Source organism: Hemiscyllium ocellatum, unplaced genomic scaffold (assembly GCF_020745735.1).
Source record: "Hemiscyllium ocellatum isolate sHemOce1 unplaced genomic scaffold, sHemOce1.pat.X.cur. scaffold_703_pat_ctg1, whole genome shotgun sequence".
In the NCBI taxonomy this organism is placed as follows: Eukaryota; Metazoa; Chordata; class Chondrichthyes; order Orectolobiformes; family Hemiscylliidae; genus Hemiscyllium; species Hemiscyllium ocellatum.
This window is the reverse complement of record NW_026869184.1, coordinates 19,817-39,632: the sequence shown is the minus strand read 5'-3', so window position 1 is coordinate 39,632 and position 19,816 is coordinate 19,817.

The following is a 19,816-nucleotide window of genomic DNA, read 5'->3' as shown; positions in this document are numbered from 1 at the left end:
CCTGATGTAGGCCAGTGTGCCAACAGCCTTCCTCATGGTCCTGTGTACCTGTGACCCAAATATCAGATAACCGTGCACCTGATCTCCAACGTCGTTTTGTTCCACTACACTCCTTAAGTCCCTCTCAATCATCCTTAAACTCCTACCTGGATTTGACTTTCCAAAATGCAAGACGTCACACTTATCTATATTAAACTCCATTTGCTAATTCTCAGCCGACTTTCCCAGCTGGTCAAGGTATTGCTGCAATTTCTAATAATGTGCCTCTCTCTAAACGATGCCTCTAATTTTAGTGTCATCTGCAAACTTACTAAACTTGCGTTGTGCACTCTGATCCAAATCATTGATATAGATAACAAACAGCAATGGGCCCAGGACCGACCGCTGAGGCATGCCAATTGTCACAGGCTTCCAGTCCGACAAGTATACCTCCACCATAGCCGTTTGCTTCATAATTTCAAGCCAATTGTGTCGCCAATTTGCCAGTTCACCTTGGATTCTATGTGATATAATCTTCTAGAGTGGCCTACTATGTGGATCCTTATGAAAGGTCTTACTGAAATCGAAATAGAAGATCTCTACCACTGTGCCCTCCTCAAAGTTCCTGGTCACTTCCTCAAAAACCTCTAACAAACCTCGTAAGGCATGATCCGCCACGCACAAAACGAAGCTGACTGCTTCAAATCAAACTTTGTATTTCCAAATGCATGCACATGTTATCTTTCAGAAGCTTCTCATTTGGTTTAGCGAAAACAGGTGTGAAGCTTACTGCTCTATATTTCCTGGGCTTTTCTTTGCAGCCATTCTTGAATAAGGCACAACGTTTGCTACCGCCCAGTCTTCCGGGATCTTGGCGCTTAGGCTTTATCTCTCGCTTCTTGCAGTGGTCTTGGATGTATCAGGTCAGGACCAAGAGATTTGTCTGACGTTGTGCATTCTAATATGTCCAACAGAAACTCTACTGTGATATGGACAGTACCAAGATTTGACAACTAACTTCCTAAAAGTCACAGGTCTTCATGTCTTTCTTCATGGTAAACACAGAGGGGAAGTTGAGGAATTCACCAATCTCTTGAGGTTTTACACATGCATGCCTATTTTGGATTTTAAAGCATCCTATTCTTTCCCTAGTTGTTCTTTATCTTTACTATACTGAATTTGGATTCTCTCTAAATTTCTCAGCCAAGGCTATCCCATACTCCCTTTTCACCTTGCTGATTTCGTTCTTCACTAAACTCCTCTATCCCCTGTATACCTCCAGGGAATCCCTTGATCCGAGTTGCCTGAACCTGAGCCACGCCTCCATTTTTTCTGGTCAGAGCCTCAATATCTCTTGACATCCAGGGTTCTCTCTTCCAGTCTCACTTTGCCTTCACCCTCACAGGAAAATGGAAACATTGAACTTGAGCTCTCTCACTTTTAAAGCCCTCCTACTTGCCCGAAATCCTTTTACCTCGAAATAAACAACTCCAATCATCCCCTGCAATCCCCTGTCTAATTCCAACAACATACGCCTTGCCCCAATTTAGAAGTTGAATCTGTGGACCAATTTTGTCCCTCCCATAACTATTTTAAAATTAATACAACTCTAATCACTTTTCTCAAAATGCTCCTCCACTTTATCTCCTTCACCTATCCTGCCCTATTTCCCAACAGTAGGTCGAATTTGTCCCTTCCCGAGTAGGTTATTCTATATATTGATTGTGGAAACTTTCCTGAACACACTTAACGAATCACGTTCCATCTAAGTTCTTAACCATCTGGAAGTCCCAGTCTATGTTCGGAAAATTGAAATCATTACAATTGAAATTATTACAATCCTGTTACTCCTGCAACTCTCCCCAGTCTCCCTGTATATTTCTTCCTCTAATTCCCATTGTTGATTTGGAGGCTTATAGTGCAACCACTATAACATTACCATCCCCCTCTAACTACTTTGCACCATTTACAAAACCTCATTGGATATTATCTCAGTCATTTCAACTTTAAATACTGGTGTGATACTTGCCTTAATCAGTACTATTGGTATTTAAACTGTTTCCATTTATATCTCTCCATCGCAGTGATTTTCACATCATGGCAGCCCTTGTCAAGGCACAGTGGCGATATGGAGCTGTAAATGGATGGGAGCTGCACATCCTGTCACTTTCAGCATTGTTTACAAGTTTCCCCACACTGGGCAGCGATCTAACACAGTGTTACCGAACAATGTAACAGTCTGGGTTTATATATGAATGAACCAGTGCGGTCTGCACAGCTCCCAACTCTGGAAATTTAGCCCACGATTATAGATTGAGCATTGGTGTGGGCTGCACAGAATTCCATTCTAGACATTGCTGGGTTGCATTCAGCAGTACGCTAGCCGGATCTACACAGTGCTCCATCGTGAACATATAATGGATGGAGTGGTTATGTGAGTTGGATTGCGAATGTGAGAGAGCTAAACATCTGGCAATAGCTTTATTATTTGTTTTCATTCTTGTGATTGGACCCTGTGTCCCAGTCTCGAGCAGTTGAATGACTGCTTTCTGTTCCTGTGTCCCAGTCTCGAGTAGTTGAGTGATGGCCTTCTGTTCCTGTGTCCCAGTCTCTAACAGTTGAATAACTGCCTCCTGTTCCTGTGTCCCAGTCTCGAGCAGTTGAATGTCTCCCTCCTGTTCCTGTGTCCCAGTCTCGAACAGTCGAGTGACTCCCTCCTGTTCCTGTGTCCCAGTCTCAAGCGGTTGAGTGACACCCTCCTGTTCCTGTGTCCCAGTCTCAGGCAGTTGAGTGACTGCCTCCTGTTCCTGTGTCCCAGTCTCGAGCAGTTGAATGTCTCCCTCCTGTTCCTGTGTCCCAGTCTCGAACAGTTGAGTGACTGCCTCCTGTTCCTGTGTCCCAATCTCGAGCAGTTGAGTGACTCCCTCCTGTTCCTGTGTCCCAGTCTCGAACAGTTGAATGACTCTCTCCTGTTCCTGTGTCCCAGTCTTGAGCAGTTGAATGACTCCCTCCTGTTCCTGTGTCCCAGTCTCGAGCAGTTGAGTGACTCCCTCCTGTTCCTGTGTCCCAGTCTCGAGCAGTTGAGTGACTGCGTCGTGTTCCTGTGTCCCAGTCTCGAGCAGTTGAGTGACAGCCTCCTGTTGCTGTGTCCCAGTCTCGAGCAGTTGAGTGACTGTCGCTTAATCCAAGTTTTGTGAAAGTAGATGTCCTCCTCCTGCTCCAGAGTAACAGGCTCCAATAGCTCTGTGCTCAACTGCTGCTTCTGTGGAATGGAGTTGAGGGACTGAAGCCTCTTCACATTCTTTAACGCTTTTCTTGAGTAAAAGCCCTTCTCCTGGTTCTGTAAAACACCATCAAAATCTGAATGATTTATTTTTGTATTTGACTGTCAGTAATTGAGTAAACAAGCTGACTGACAGTATTCAGAAGCTGAATAACCTCCTTCTGTTCCCATGTTAAACACTCAAGAGTCAATAGTCTCTCAGAGATGTACAGCACGGAAAAAGATCCTGCGGTCTGGTCATCCATACAGACCAAATATCCTAAATTAATCTCGTTCCCCCTTGCCAGCAGTTGGCCCATCTCCCTCTAAACACTTCCCATGCGTGTATCCATCCAAATGCTATTTTAAAGGTGTAACTGTACCTGCCTCCACTACCTCTTTTGGCTGTTCAATCCATACACACAGAAGTGTCTGTGTGAAAATGTTGTTTTAGCGTCCCTTTTTAAATCTTTCTCCTCTCACCTTAAACCTTTGTTATCTATATTTGGACTCGTCTATCCTGTGAAAAGACATTGACTGTTTACCTTATCTATGATCCTCATGATTTTATAAACCACTTTAACGTCACCCCTCAGGCTCAATACTTGAAAACAGCCCCAGCCTATTCAAACTCTCCCTGTAACTGTAACCCTCCAACACCTGCAACATTCTTTTAAATCTCTTCTGCACCCTTTCAAGGTTGACAATATCTCCCCGACAGCAGGGAGACCAGAATTAAAGGCAATATTACAAAAGTGGCCAAATATCCTGTACAGATCCAACACGTCATGCAAATGCTTAGAGTCAAAGCACACACCAATAAAGGGAAGATCACCAAGTGCCTTCTTCACTATGTTGTCTACCTATTACGGCACTTTCAAGGAACTGAAAACCTGCACCATAAGGTGCCTCACAGGACAGCGATCTGGGTTTAATTCCATCCGTGAATGACTGTCTGTGTGGTGTTTGTACATTTTCCCCGTGTCTGTGTGAGTTTCCTCCGGGTACTATGTTTTCCTCTGACAGTATAAAGATATACAGGTAAGGGTAGATTGACCATCCTAAATTGTGCATGGTAGCCAGGGATGTGTGGGCGAGGTGGCTTAGCGATGGGAAATGCTGGCTCAGAGGGATAGGATAGGGGTTTGTCCAGTGGGAGACTGTTGAGAGGATCGGTGTGGACTCGATGGGTAGAATAGCCTGCTTCCTCACTGTAGGGATTCCATAATTTCTATGGAGTTATCCTTGATTGGCAACTTTCAACAGGACCCTACCTATATTTCATCCTCTGATATTTCTTGCCAAAATGCAACACCTCACATTTATCTAAAATAAACTCCATCTGCCACTCCTCAGCTCACCTAATCAACGTCTCATTATATTCTGAGACATTATTCTTCACTGTCGACGTTACCACCAAATTTGGAATTATCTACAAACTTACTGACCATACTTCACTTACGCAAGTACAAATGATTTGCATAAGCAACAAAAGATTCACTATTGATCTTTGTGGCACGCCACTAGTCACAGGTCTCCAAATTCAATGAACAAGTGTCCACTGTCACGCCCTATCTCCAATACTCAAGAAAAAGTTGGGCCTAAATGACGAGCTCTCCAGGATTCCCGGCAGTCTAACCTTGATAACTAGTCTACCATGTAGAACATTTTGGTTTTCTTACTGAATTGCATAAAGATAACATCCACTGTCCTGCCATCATCAATCATCTTCTTCACTTCCTCAAAAAATTCCACCCAGTCAGTGAGACGTGGTCCCAAATGTACAAAGCTCTCTTCAGTCCTTGTCTTTCCAAATGCATATACATCTTTTCCCTCAACACCCCCACCCCACCCCCCGCCAACAATTTAGTCCCCATTGACGTCAGACTCACCAATCTATAGTTAGCTGTATTTTCCTTACTTTCTTAAATAATGACACTATGTTAGCAGCCCTCCAGTCTTTTGACACCTCACCAGTGTAAATCAACAATACAGATATATCAGCAAAAGGGTGAACAAACTCTTTCCGAGCTTCCCACAAACTTCGGGGATACAACTGATCAGATCCCAGGGATTTGTTCACCTTTGTATGTTTTAAAATGTCCGATATCTCCTTGTAATATAGATACTATTTAAAATATATTTCTTCCTTCTCTCACTGTTGTAATCTCCTCTACATCAAATACTGAGGAGAAATACTTGTTTAGTGACCCTCCCATCTCCTATGGTTACGCACATAGGTAGCCTTACTGACCTGTAAGGTGCCCTATTCTCTCCCTAGTTAATATTTTGCCATTAAAGGACGTTACTGTTGCTTCAATGCCTCGTTAACCCTATTTCTAAAGCCATCTCATATCCATTTTTTTTTCTGGCTGGAGTTCCCCATTGACTATACACTTACTTCCCTGATACCCCTCTCGGGACTCACTTGATCTCAGCCCTGTTTACCTGACATATACCACTTTCCTTAACTTGACCAGAGCATCAATATATCTAGCCATCCAGCACTCCCTGCACCCACCAGCCCTGCCCATTTCACTAATAGGCACACGATGGCACTGGACTCTCTGACACCAAGTTTTAATCTCCTTGCATTTTCCAACCATCCCTTTACCTGCAAATAGGGTATCCTAATCAGCCTTTCACAGGGCTCACCTAACACTTTCAAAATTGACCTTATTCACAGTAGGAACTTTAATGTTTTCACCAGATCATTCCTGTTCCACAACTAGTTTGAAACTTATATTTATGTGTAACAGATTTGAAAGTTAAATAAACACTTCCTGCCCCTCTGGAACAGGTTCGAGAGGCTGAATTGGCTCCTCCTGCCCCTCTGTAATAGACTGGAGAGGCTGAATGACCTCTTCCTGTCCCTCAGAAATAGACTCAAGAGATTTCATGGCATTCTCCTTTCCCTGTGTAACAGACCCGAGACATCAAATGACACAGCAACCCGTGGATTACGCGCTGCCGGTAAACTGTATCTAATGGTGGTCCAACCATTCTCAGTTACAGAAACACAGAGAACACAATGTACTCCAGGTGCCCTCTCAGTAACACCTCATACAGCTGCAGTGACACATCCCTTTGTTTTGAACGATTATGTTGGCAAAATGTGCCAATATTCCAGTTTTCCACCTTTTCAAGTAGCAACAGACTAATATGGGCTGAATGGCCCTCTCTTATCCCTCTGTTAGAGGTCCATAGGAACAGAATTGTTTTGGCCAGTTCCTGAGCAGCAGTCTCAATGCTCTTTCTCAAGGTTACGAAAGGATTTGATAACAGGGCATAAAAACCATGAGTAGCCTCACACTGGTCAATAAGTACCGTACTTTGTGTTCAGGTATCTAGAAACTTGCCCAACCTACTTCTTTTTATGCAGCCCATTTGTTTTTTTTTATATAACTGCCTCCTTTCATAAACAGAGTGGAACAAATATAGGTTGCTGCCGTGCTCTGTTAATATTCTCATATGCAAGGAAAAAAAGATTAAGAAGTTTGAAAGATTTGTGGTCCATCCCTCAGCAAACCTCAACTATTCCATTCAAAACCAGTAAATGAAAAGTGATGTATGGAACTGGTTGACTGAGTCTGTTTGTTCAGTGACTGTGATTAATGCAACCTCCGTGGATTCTAATTATCTCAGTGGAGAGTTTCCATCTTTTAATGATAAATGGCCTCCATACAATGAGTCAATCCATAACATGAGCGGGAGCATCACCGACAGCACTGCTGGGGATCAGCAGATCCAGAGCGTGGGGGAGGAGAGATCAGACTCTGAGAACATTTGACGGGAATGTTCCAACAATGGATCAGAATTTGAGAACATTAGACTGGAATATTCCAACAATGGATCAGAATCTGGGAATATTAGACTGGAATATTCCAACAATGGATCAGAATCTGAGAACATTAGACAGGAATAATTCAACAATAGACAGGAGTTTATCCGTTTATGTTTGGTATCTTTCTGCATTTGATTGGTCGTCATTATCATCACGGATCTATTACACTCTTCTCGTTATTCAATACTTCTATTATCCCTTCCTGGCTATCGTTGGCGTTCCTGGTGAGTGTCACTGTCCAGATTTTGTTTTCTTTGAACCAGTTATGACTGTATTACTGTTATTTCATATAGTCTACACATCTTGCCAAAATTATTGTTCCAGTGGAATCTCTCAATCCAGATATTCACTTTACAGACGACTACTAACTGACATCAATGAAGGTGTTCAATTACTGTCACGCTCTCTGCTCTGGCAGTGTTACTCCTTGTATCTATGTTGACCTATTCTGTTTCGGGGAGAACCACAATTCATTATATCATTGCCTTTGCTGTTAAGAGCATGGAGGTCATTGTCTACTGTTCTGGTTACAAACTCCACTTCCTCTACTGTTTCCATCCCATCCCTGGACAATATCTGCAGCAGAAGCAGACATGTCACAAAAGTGGGAGATCCCTTTGACACTGAGCTGATTCTTGACACCATTCCTTGACCATTTCTAACTTGAAATACTCATCAGTCCAGAATATGTCGCACTGGTTTATTCCATCTGCTGTTTGAATCATGAGATATGAAATACAGTCTTAATGAAGGCAAGAATCTGCTGCTGATGCTCCCGGCTTCAAACCTGCCCAAACAAATCTGATTCAAACTCACACCAAACTCCCACCCATCTGTCATTCATGAACGCTGACGTATATTGCTGTTGTGTCTGGCAATGCCTTTATTTTAACATTCTCAAACACTTTACCGTATCTGTCCATGAAACTTCCCTCGTTCTCTCTGTTGATTAACAAAAAGCCTGCCAGTTGTTCGTATTTAAAATTGTTTTCTTCATGTGCGTTCTTTCTCAGACAATGAGTTTCTCATTTAACCACGTCAATCACGCGCACACATGCACACACACTCTCTCCCTGATGCACACACACACACAAGCAGAGAGAGCAAACCTTCCCACTGTAGGCAGTTACCTGATGTGAATATAGTTAACATATGATAGTAAAGTTTGCAATACTCTCATACTGGGCAGATAGTGCAGTTTACTGAGCAACACGCGAGCATGATCTGCACAGCCCTCCATACGGGGCTGTCATCTTGTCCCAGTTAATGTTGTTTGTGGTGTTCTGTGAAGCAGATTCAGATTTTGATGTAACAAACCATTTCAGCTAATCTGGCAACGCCTTTATTGAATGTTCTCATTCTTGTAATTTTACTCACGAAGATCTCACTTCTCCAATTAGTCCCACTGCCCTGACTTTTTCCCCATATTTCCGCAACATCTTTTTAGTTAATTAACTGTCTGTTTCAGTCCTTAATGTGAATCTCTCTGTCCCTTTGTATCTTTCCCTGGCCTTGGGTTTTGGCTCCCTAGTGTATCGAATGCTGGCATTGTGTAGCTCAGAAATAATGATATGGGGTGTGATAAGCGGTTGTTCACTTCCTGGTATGTCCCATATGCAGGTTTTCTGTGATATGCAAGCAGACATCCAGATCCCTCTGCACCTAAGCACTTTGAACTTTCTCGCCATTTAGATAATAATTTGTCTGTCCTTTAATACTGGCCAACGTGAATAGCACCATTTTTTTCCTCAAGGTATGTGAAGGTTTGTAGCTCAAGTTGAGATTTGGGGTGTATGTTTGCTCCTTGAGCTGTAGTTTTGATATCCAGACATTTCGTTACCTGGCTAGGTAACATCATCATTGGCGACCTCCAAGTGAAGCGAAGCTGTTGTCTCTTGCTTTATATTTAGATCTTTCTCCAAGATGTGTTTCTGGGGTTTGTGGTGATGTCAATTCCGGTTCATTTTCTGAGGAGTTGATTGATGGCATCTAGATCTATGTGTTGTTTATGGCGTTGTGGTTGGAGTGCCAGGCCTTTAGGAATTCTCTTGCATGCCTTTGCTTAGCCTGTCCCAGGATAGATGTGTTGTCCCAGTCAACATGATGGATTTTTTCATCCGTGTGTAGGACTACGAGGGAGAGAGGGTCGTGTCATTTTGTGGCTAGCTGGTTTTCGTGAATCCTGGTGGTTAACTTTCTTCCTGTTTGTCCTACGTAGTGTTTATGGTACTCCTTGCAAGGAATTTTGTAGATGTCATTGGTTTTGTCCATGGGTTGTACTGTGTCTTTTAAGTTTGTTAGTTTTTGTTTGAGAGTGTTTTGGTGGGTTTGTGTGCTACTAGGATTCCGAGGAGTCTCAGTAGTCTGGCTGTCATTTCTGAAACTCCTTTGATGTATGGTAAGGTGGTTAGGGTTTCTGGCTGTGTTTGGTCTGATTGTCGTGGTTTGTCCTTGAGGAATCTGCGCACTGTATTTCTTGAGTATCCGTTCATCTTGAGTACGTCGTATAGGTGGTTCTCCGCTGTTTTGCGTATCTCGTCTGAGCTACAGTGTCTGGTGGCTCGTTGGAATAGTGTCCTGATACAGCTTCGTTTGTGTGTGTAGGGATGATTGCTGGTGTAGTTAAGTATTTGGTCAGTGTTTGTCGGTTTTCTCTATATGCAGGTTTGTAGTTCTCCATTGTCCTTTCTTTCGACTGTGACGTCCAGGAATACGAGTTTGTTATCGGTTTCTTCCTCCTTGGTGACCTTTATGCCTGTGAGAGTGTTGTGGATGATGTTAAATGTCTCTTCTATCTTGTTTCATTTTGTGATGCCAAAAGTGTCATCTATGTAGCGAATCCAGATATTTGGTTTGATGATTGGTAGGGCTGTTTGTTCTAGTCCATGCATTACCGCTTCTACTATGAATCCTGATCAAGTGGAGATCCCATGGGTGTGTTGTTGGTTTGCTTGTAGACTATGTTTTTGAAGGTGAAGTGGGTGGTGAGGCACAGGTCCATTAGCTTCATGATATTTTCATTGGTAATGTGATTGATGTCGGTTGGTGTGTGTGATGGTCTCTTCTAAAAGTGTGGTAAGTGTTTCCGGTGCCAGGTCGATGTTAAAGGAGGTGTAGAGTGCTGTTATGTCGAATAAGATCATTGCTTCGTCTTCTTCTATGTTGGCGTTTTTGATGATTTTTAGGACTTTCTGGGTGGAATGGATGGAGTGTTGTGACTCTTCTACTAGGTATTTTAGTCTTGCGTGTAGTTCTTTGGTTAGTCTGTAAATTGGTGTTCCGGGTAGTGCGACTATAGGTCTGAGGGGGGCTCCTGGTTTATTGATTCTTGGTAGTCCGTAGAATTGTGGGGTATTGGTCCCATCGGGTTTCATTTTCTGGAATTCTATCTTGTTTAGTTGTCCGGAATTGTGTACTTTTCTTAGGAGATATGTAATTTTGTTTCCTAGTTGTGTGGTCAGGTCAAGCGCCACCTGTTGGTAGGTGCTGGTGCCTGCGAGTAGTGCATTAGATTTTTCTATATAGTCCCTTCTGTTCAGGATGACTGTCAACGACCTTTGTCTTCAGGTAATACAATGATGTCTTTGTCTTTTTTGAGGTTTTCTAGGGCTTTCTTTTCTTGTGTGGTCAGTTTGTTTCCTTCCCTCTTTCGGCTGAGAATAGGTGCAACTGTCTGTCTGATCATTTGTTGTGTTTCTTCCATGAGATTGTTGTCCTTCAATGTGGTTTCTAATGCCGCAAGTAATTCCTTCTTGTCAGCGTCTCGGTAATTGAAATTTAATCCTTTGGCTAGTCCCGCTTTTTCTGTGTCTGATAGGGTCCGGTCTGATAAGTTCTTTATCCATGCCCCTGTGTTAGCGGTTTTGTGTTTTTTTTGTGAGTTTGTCCAGTTTTTTCTTCACGTCCCGATTTTTCTTTATCTGTCTTTGTCGCTGTTTGGTGTTGATGGCTTGTTCTATCACGTCTGACCATACTTGGTTTGTTGCTTGTTTGAATAACGACTTTTGGCGCGCAATTCCCCGTTTGTATTTTCAGAGTCTGTGGTGGGCGTCATTGATTAATTCTCGGAGCATTCTGCGGCCGTTTCGTTCTGTAACACTTTTGGCTTGAGGTGTTTTTATCGGCGTTTATATTGCAGACCTTTTGGGAGTAGTTGTTTTCTTAAACATTCATGCAGGAAGTACAGCTGTTCGCGAGTGGAACTCTCTCGGATGGCATTCCTTTCCCATCTACGGGCAAGTTGTAGCGTGTTGCGCCCATGGTTTTTGCAAGGTTTGTGAAGGTTTGTAGCTCAGGTTGAGATTTAGGATGTTGGTTTGCTCGCTGAGCTGTAGGTTTGATATCCAGACGTTTCATTACCTGGCTAGATAACATCAATGGTGGCGACCTCCAAGTGAAGCAAAGCTGTTGTCTCCTGCTTTCTATTTATATCTTTCTCCTGGATGGGGTTCCTGGGGTTTGTGGTAATGTCATTTCCGGTTCGTTTTCTGAGGAGTTGATAGAGGGCATCAAGATCTATGTGTTTGTTTATGTCGTTGTGGTTGGAGTGCCAGGCCTCTTGGAATTCTCTGGCATGTCTTTGCTTAGCCTGTCCCAGGATAGATGTGTTGTCCCAGTCGAAATGGTGGCTTTTCTTTGTGGTGGCACTCCAAACACAACGCCAGAAACAAACATATAGACTTAGATGCCATCTATCAATCTCTCAGAAAACGAACAGGAAATGACATCACCACAAACCCCAGGAACCCCATCCAGGAGAAAGATATAAATAGAAAGCAGGAGACAACAGCTTCGCTTCACCTGGAGATCGCCACTGATGATGTTACCTTGCCATGTAACGAAACGTCTGGATATCAAACCCACAGATCAGCGAGCAAACACACACCCTAAAAGCCCCATATTTCTTCACTTTAATTTACCTTGCTAAATGTTGGCCCATTCACCCAACCTATCCATATAGATTTAAAACCTCTTGCACCATCATTCCGAAGTAATTTCCCACCGATGTTAGTGTCACCTGAAAATGTGGCATCGTATTTTCGATCCCATCAACAGAGTATAGTCATTCCATCGATCGCAAATGGTTGAGGCATGAGTACTGAAATCAATGTCACCCCACAAATTGCACTTGCCAAAAGCAAATTATATATTTATTCCATCTGACTCCATTTTGTTGGTTCACCAATCCTCCATCCAAGCTAATAAATTACTCCTAAACCCATGTTGTCTGATCTTACCACTTACTCTTTGGAGAAGCGACACATCCAATGCCTTCAGGAAGGCCAGATATGTTCCATCTCCAGGATTCCCACGACCCACCTTGTTTGTGATATCTTCAAGTAACTCAAGCAAACAATTCAGACACGGTTTAGTCTTCGTAAAACCATGTTGCCTCTGATGGATTGTGGTTTAATTTTGCAAATGTCCTGAACAATGGACTCTAACAATTTGCCTTAAATTACAATAGTTTATTGTTACACTTTCGTCCCTAATGTATACCATTATTACAAGTTCTTCCCTTTCGAAAAGCTTTACGTTTTCTTTGAATTCCTGTTTAAAAGGCACACGTTTTTAAGAGATTTGGTCCAAATGCTGTGTAAGAGCCACGTGTGGGTGAATGGACTCATCACCTGCTGGTGTACACACTCGATGGGCTGACGTCTTTCTGGTGTTCCCATGTTGCCATCTCCAAGGCCAGAATGACATCCTCCTGTTGATGCTTTAGAGGACTGGGAGATTATGGAATCTTACTGTTGCTGTGTAACATTTTGAGGGGCTGATGGGTCTTCTGATACTTCTCTATAACAGGTGGAAATACTGAACGGTCTCCTCATGTATCCCGGAGATGGGACCGAGGGATTGATTGGTCTTCTCTTCTTCCCACACAACAGACACATGTCTAAATTGCCTCTTCCTTTCTCATGAAAGAAGTGTCAGATAGTTTTTAATCCTTATCCAATTCCCTTGCAATAGGCTCGGTGGGTCTGAATGGCTTCCTGTTATCCCAGTGTAACAGTCTCCAGTCACTGTGTGACCTCTTCCAGTTCCTATGTTACAGACTTGAGGAGGCTGAATGGACTGATCCTGTTGCTGTTTAACAGGATACTGGTGCAGCATGGCCTGCTGTTATAGGCTCGACTGGCTGATTGGCCTCCTTCTCTAAATGTATATCAGGCTCCAGGGGCTGAATAGCCTCATCCTGTTTTGGTGTAACAGGGTCGAAGGTCTGAATATCCTCCTGTTGTTCCTGTGTAACAGGTTGGAGAACGGAATGGATTCCTCCACTATCTGTGTAATTCACTTCACTCGTTCACTCCTTCTGCCATTTATGTTCAAATAAGATCATCTTTAATCTTTGTAAACTCCAATGGCTACTAGGTCAACCTGATCATCATTTCATTATAAGTTCGCGCCTTCATTGCAGGAATCAGTTAAGGGAACCATCTCTGAGCTGCTTCCAATATAACAACATCCTTTCTTCATTAAAGAGATTAAATCTGTACACACTACTCTAGATGTGATCTCACTAAGAGCCTGTACAGCAGCAGCAAAGCCTTACCGGCTTGTTGGAAGGTTCCCACCCAGGTTAGAGCAGTCTCAGCTCTCTGAGGGAATACAGAGCATTGTTGGAAGATCATTGCCCTTCTCTACTCCATCAGCCTAACGGGAGATCTGGAGTAATTAAAGTTTGAGAAGATCATAAATGATGTGGCGAGATGATCTCTACCATCAATCTCCCCAGAGCCCACATCGCTCAGATTCCACAGAATCTAGTAAGGTGGAGATTTAAAAAATAGCAAGGAGGAGCAAACATTGATAGGAGTTACATATCAAAGTGGAAGCTGCAATACAAATGTTGGGTATGTTATATAACAGGAAATGAGATATACACATTCGTGGCTACTGCAGTGATAATGTACTGTTTAAGTTATATCTAAACTCTGTTAACCCAATTGAATGCTAATGCTGGGAAAAATGGATTTCAAGACCACGTGTGAGATGGTTTACATGAGCATTATGTTAAGCACTGAGCTCGAGATCAGGTGATTTAGGAATTGGTGTTGAGTGATCAGAAGAGCTAATTGAAATATTTGAAGGAAAGGACATTTTGGGAACAGTGCCCACAATGTACTGGTTTTCTTTTATGCTGTTTGAGTACACGACAGTTTTTGTTTTATTTGAAGTAACTGTTATAAATATGAGTCATGCAAGCCATCAAGGTGTGAGGAGAAAGTCGGGACTACAGATGCTGGAGATCAGAGGCGAAGAGTGTGGTGATGGAAAAGCACAGCCAGGCAGCATACTAAGAGCAGATAAATCGATGTTTGGGGTATAAGCCCTTCATCAGGAATGAAGCTTATGGGCCAAGGTGGCTGAGGGATAAATGAGAAGGGGGTGCTGCAGGGGGGAGGTTAGCAGGGATTGCGGTAGGTAGGTGAAGGTAGGGTTGAATGTGATAGGTGATGAAGGGAGACAGACCGCCTCATCTACTGCATCCATTGAACCCAATGTGTTCTTCTCTACATTGGCGAGGCAGAAGGTCAACTTGTGGAACATTTCAGAGAACATCTCTGGGACAGCCTCATTGAACAATTCCATCGCCTTGTGGCTGAGCACTTTAACTCCCCTTCCCACTCATGAAGGACATGAGGGGCCTGGACCTGCTCCATCGCCAAACCCGAGCCACCAGAAGCCTGCAGGAAGAAAGCCTCCTCTTCTGCCTTGGGACCCTCCAAACACAGGGGATCATAGTGGATTTCCCCATTTCCCCTAACCCCACCCTATCCCACTCCAACCCTCCAATCAACACCGCCCTTTTGTACATTCCTATGCGTCCACCTTCCTTCCTATCAATCTGGTCCACCCTCCTCTCCGAGTATCACTTTCAACCCCACCTTCACCTACCTATTAGATGAAAGGAAGCAGCTTAGAAAAATGCCAAGTTGTAGTAATCCCGTGGATTCAGAGAAATGTAGGACCCAGCAAAGAATGACCATGAAACTGAGAAGAAAATCGAAAAGAGAAAAAGCATGCAGACGAAAGAAAAACATAAAAACTGCTAAAAAGCATCTATCAAGGTATTAAAAAAATAAAAATAAGGTCAAATGTGGAACAGTTGGTGTGCATTCAGGATAGTTTATTGCAGAGAACAGAGAAATCTCAGGGAAAAGAAACAGTTTATTTGCGTCTATCTTCATTGGGAGAATGTCCAGAAATTCTTCCAGAAATACCAAGTGACCATGGGACTTGTGTAAGTAAAGTCTAAGATTATTCTTATCAATGTTGCGTTCATCTTTGAAAAGAAAGCTGGATTGAATATTTCTAAATCTGACAGACCAGATGTATTTCACACAAGGATTTATGAGGAAGCAACAATAGACATGTTGATTGCATCGCGGATTTTTACTTAACCTTCCGACACATTCTCGAAAGTCATTTAGCCAATCTGTATAAGGCAAAGGTTACAAATATTATCCAACAGTTTAAGAAAGGATGAAGATGGAGAGGAGTGAACTACAGAGCAGTCATCTTGTCATCCGCAGTCGGGTGTTTGTTGGACTCGATTACAAAGAACATGCGACTACATATGTAGAAGGTAATAACATAACTTGGGAGTGTGAGAATATACCGATGAAAGGAAAACCAGAAGTGGCAAACATTTTCTTTGGAATGGTTGTGGGATTGTGAGTGGGTGCGGAGGATGTAAAAAATCACCAAGAAGACTAAGACAAATGGAGTGAATGGGTAAATACGTGACAGATGGAGAACAATGTGGATAGAGGTGACGGTGTGCCCTTTGGTGGAAATGATAAACTGGAATCCTACAATTTGAAAAGGATTGGTTGAAACACGTTGATTTACAAAGGGCCATATGCTCCTTTTTGTTGTTTCCTTCTGCATCAACCTCTGAGGTCCCTGCAGCGCAGTGAGTTCTGTAACCAGAAGTCAATACTGGGCATGGCATTGACACGCTGACCAGTGTACACAGACCCACCAAGTGGGGAGCTGTAACACGGAAAAGGATCTGTATATCCTTGTACATATGTCGCTGAAAGCAATATTGCAGAAACAGAAAGCAGTGAGGAAGATAAATGGTGCCTGACCTTCATTTCAGGGGATGTGAGTCCAGGAGAAAGGGTGTCTCAGTGCAGCTGTACAGGGCCTTGGTAAGATATCATCTCGAACATTGTGCAGTATTGTGTGCAGTTTTGGTCTCCTTACCTAATAAAGGAAAACCTGACATTGAGGGAGAGCAGTGACGGATGACCAGACTGATCTCTGGGATGACAGGCTTGTTGTGAGAGCAGAGTTTGGGGTGACTGGGCCAGTATTCCATGGGGTTTAGGAAAATAAGTGGAGATCTCAGTGAAATTTACAAAACTCTGACAAAGTGAGACAGATTGGAAGCAGGGATGATAATTCCCCTGGCTGGGACTTCTAAAACAAGGGGCCACAGTATTAGGTACAGGCAGTCACTCTGCATTGAGATGATAATAAATATCTGCACTCACTGACTGGGGAACCTGGGGAATTCGTTCGCACCTGGAAACCGAGTCACTGAATATAAATACGGATTTAGAGACAGTAAAGGGATGGTGGGAGAGCAGGAGTATGGTATGGAAATTATATTGAATTGGTTAGCAACTCGATGAACCAAACATACTACTGCACCGCCTATTTTATAGCTTCCCAAGGTTACTCACATTAACAGATATGTATATCGTGTGGGGTAAGTATATTGAGGAGATTTTTTTTCCATGAACTTAGAATGGGGAGGCCAAATGTGTTTTCCATTCCCGATGTTTCTGTGCAGTCTGTGGAAAAGCTCTGTAAAATGCTGTCACAAGCTCTCAGGTGTTAGTAAGGAGGTTTCTGCAGGGTCGACAGGACTGTGTTCCCATTCCCTTTTCCCACATTGCTGCTGAGGCCGGATGTTCTGTCCGGTTTCATCCTTTCAGACCTCTGAGTAGTTTGATACAAGTGAGTGCCTTGCTTGGCCGTTTCAGAGACCATTGAAATGTTTATCACATGTCAGGGTCTTTGGAGTCACTTTTAGGCCAAACCAGGAAATCATGGGAGATTCACTTCCTAAAAGTACATTGGAGAAGGAAATTCTGTTTACAATCCATATTGGCTTCAAGGTCACTGTTACTGACCCCAGATTTTAGATCTCGATATTTTATTAATTGTCTTTAACTTCCTCCCGCTGCCAGATCATTAGCCTGGTCTGGCTTAATAATCCAGTGACATTTCCACAACAGCACCATCTCCACATGGGGACCTGTCGGAAACCACACTGAGCACGTTATTTCTGTGCTGCTTGACACCTCTGCCAAAAATAACTCCCACTAATTTGACTCATGATGGGACTGAGGAGGTGGTAATTGGTCAGATTGTAATTATTCCCGTCTTAGGGGACGGGACTTAGCTGAGTAATTTTCCACATTGCCAGGGAGATGTCAAAGTTGGAGCTGTAATGAAAAAGCTTCCCCATGGACACGGCTTGTTGTGCAGCACAAGTCTTCAGTCTATTGCAGAAATGGAGTCAGGACCCATTGTCTGTGTCGTATCTGCTCTGTTCAGTTGTTTTTTCATCTCACGTGCCACGAATCAAATTGGTTGAAGACTGGCATCTGTGATTTTGAGGGCATCGTGACGATGGTAAGGTGTATCATCGATTCAACACTTCTGGCAGAAGATTGTGCAGATAAAACATCCTTCTCTTTTACACTGATGTGCAGGTCTGTTCCATTATTTAGGATGGGGATGTTTGTGGAGCCCTCTCCTCCAGTCATTTGTTTAATCGTCCATCATCATTTATGAAGGAATGTGACAGGACTGCAGGGCTTCGATCAGATCTGTTGGTCAAGTCTGGTAGCTTTAATGAGTTAGCATCAGGTTAAGGTTCATGTGATTCTGACTCTGACATGTTCACCCACACTCGTCACTGAGTCATAGATGGTGTTGATGGTAATGACAGACTGAGGTGTTATCCTGGCAAAAAGTTACAGGTTGTGGCTGAATGCATGTCTGCTTCTCCAGCTGCTGTGGTCTACAGCACTACATGAATACGCAGTTTCCAGCTGCAATACCTGCAATGCAATTCTGCTGCCTGTTCCACAATTCTCATTGAGACCTATTCACCCATCAGCCCTGCACTCAGTGACCTTACCTGGTTTCTGTTGTGGCAATACTTCCATTTTCAAACTCTCATTCTGCTGAGGGTCTATCTCCTCGGGTCATGCTTCCAATCTGATACATTCCGCAAAAGCATTTAACTGATCTTAATTCAAATGCTTAAATCACCTGAATCTTTTTCCTTGAGAAATACCATCTTCTGTGTTTAAAGTGAATGTTTTTCCTCTGTTCCTTTCCCTAACCATGAATAAGAGCTCTGTAGTGTCAGTGATGCCAGAGTTATGTAGTTTCAGGGCCAATGAAATCTCTGGATTCCCAATCATATTCACCACATTGTATGTTTTCTCTTTTGGTTTGATGCCTTATCACTCATGGCTGCCTTGTTCTCCCATGAGTATGTTTCAAGTTCTTGGGGTTGCATTTCTGGTATTATCTTCCGAATTATCCCCAGAGCCTCCTCCCAATGCTGCTCCATGGTCATTCCTGCTCTGCTTTCCTTCCAATTAACTCTGGCCAGCTACGACTGCATGTATTTGTAGTAACATTGCTTAATTATAATCATGTTACATCTTGAAGAGAGCGTTAGATATAAACTGAAAGAAGGAGTTTTGGGAGATGGGACACGAAGAATAATTGGTGGGTTTCTTAACTAGATACAAAGGGAGAACGAGAGAGAGGATATAGATATGGAGATGTGGAAAATGAGAAAACTACATTCTTGAAATAAGTAGATGAACATCCCCCAATGTTTTGGCAATGCCTGTGTGCTGTGGTCCTTTGTACAGTGCATGTACAACAGAGTCATATTTCAAATGCTGAGTATGATGCCAGAATATATATCTCCAATAATATGACAGACACTGGCTTTGGAAAGAACCCAGCAGGCCAACATATTGAAGTCCGGTAGAAAGGGGATTAACTGAAGTAAGTTGGGACACCAGAATCAAGACTTTGGAGCAAACATCCTGGTAAGAATGGGAGATTAGAGTTGGGAATCCCAGAAAAGGAGGGAACGTTGAGATGATCAAATCATGTTTTAATGCATCATTTTTCATTAACTGTGTCTCTGTTGTTAATTTACAATGTGTTGTGCACATATGAAAAATGCGACTTATCTGCACACACATTGATTAAACAGTATGTATAAAACCACTTTTCCACCATTGAAACTGTCCTGTTGTTGTGTTACGAGGATACATGAACACCAACAAGCCACCAAAAGACATGACGCACTATCACTATGTTCCATACATACAGACAAAGAAGGGCACCACTTTGACTGGGACAAAGCACACACACATACTAAGACACGCAAGGACCTTCTTAGAGGAATGATATTCTAACCAGAAGTCCATCAATAAACGCATCAATTTAGATCCTGTCTACATTCTCTTGTTAAAATAACCGGAAATGACATCACCCACTTTAAGAAACCAAGATCTATCAATAGAGAGGCGGGAGATACTACCAGCACTTCAGCAGATACTCTCATTGATGATGTCACCTAGTCATGGTGATGAAACTACTGAAAACATACTCAGTGAGCTAACTTGCACACATATAAATTGTTGTTTTTTTGTTTATTAGTGGAA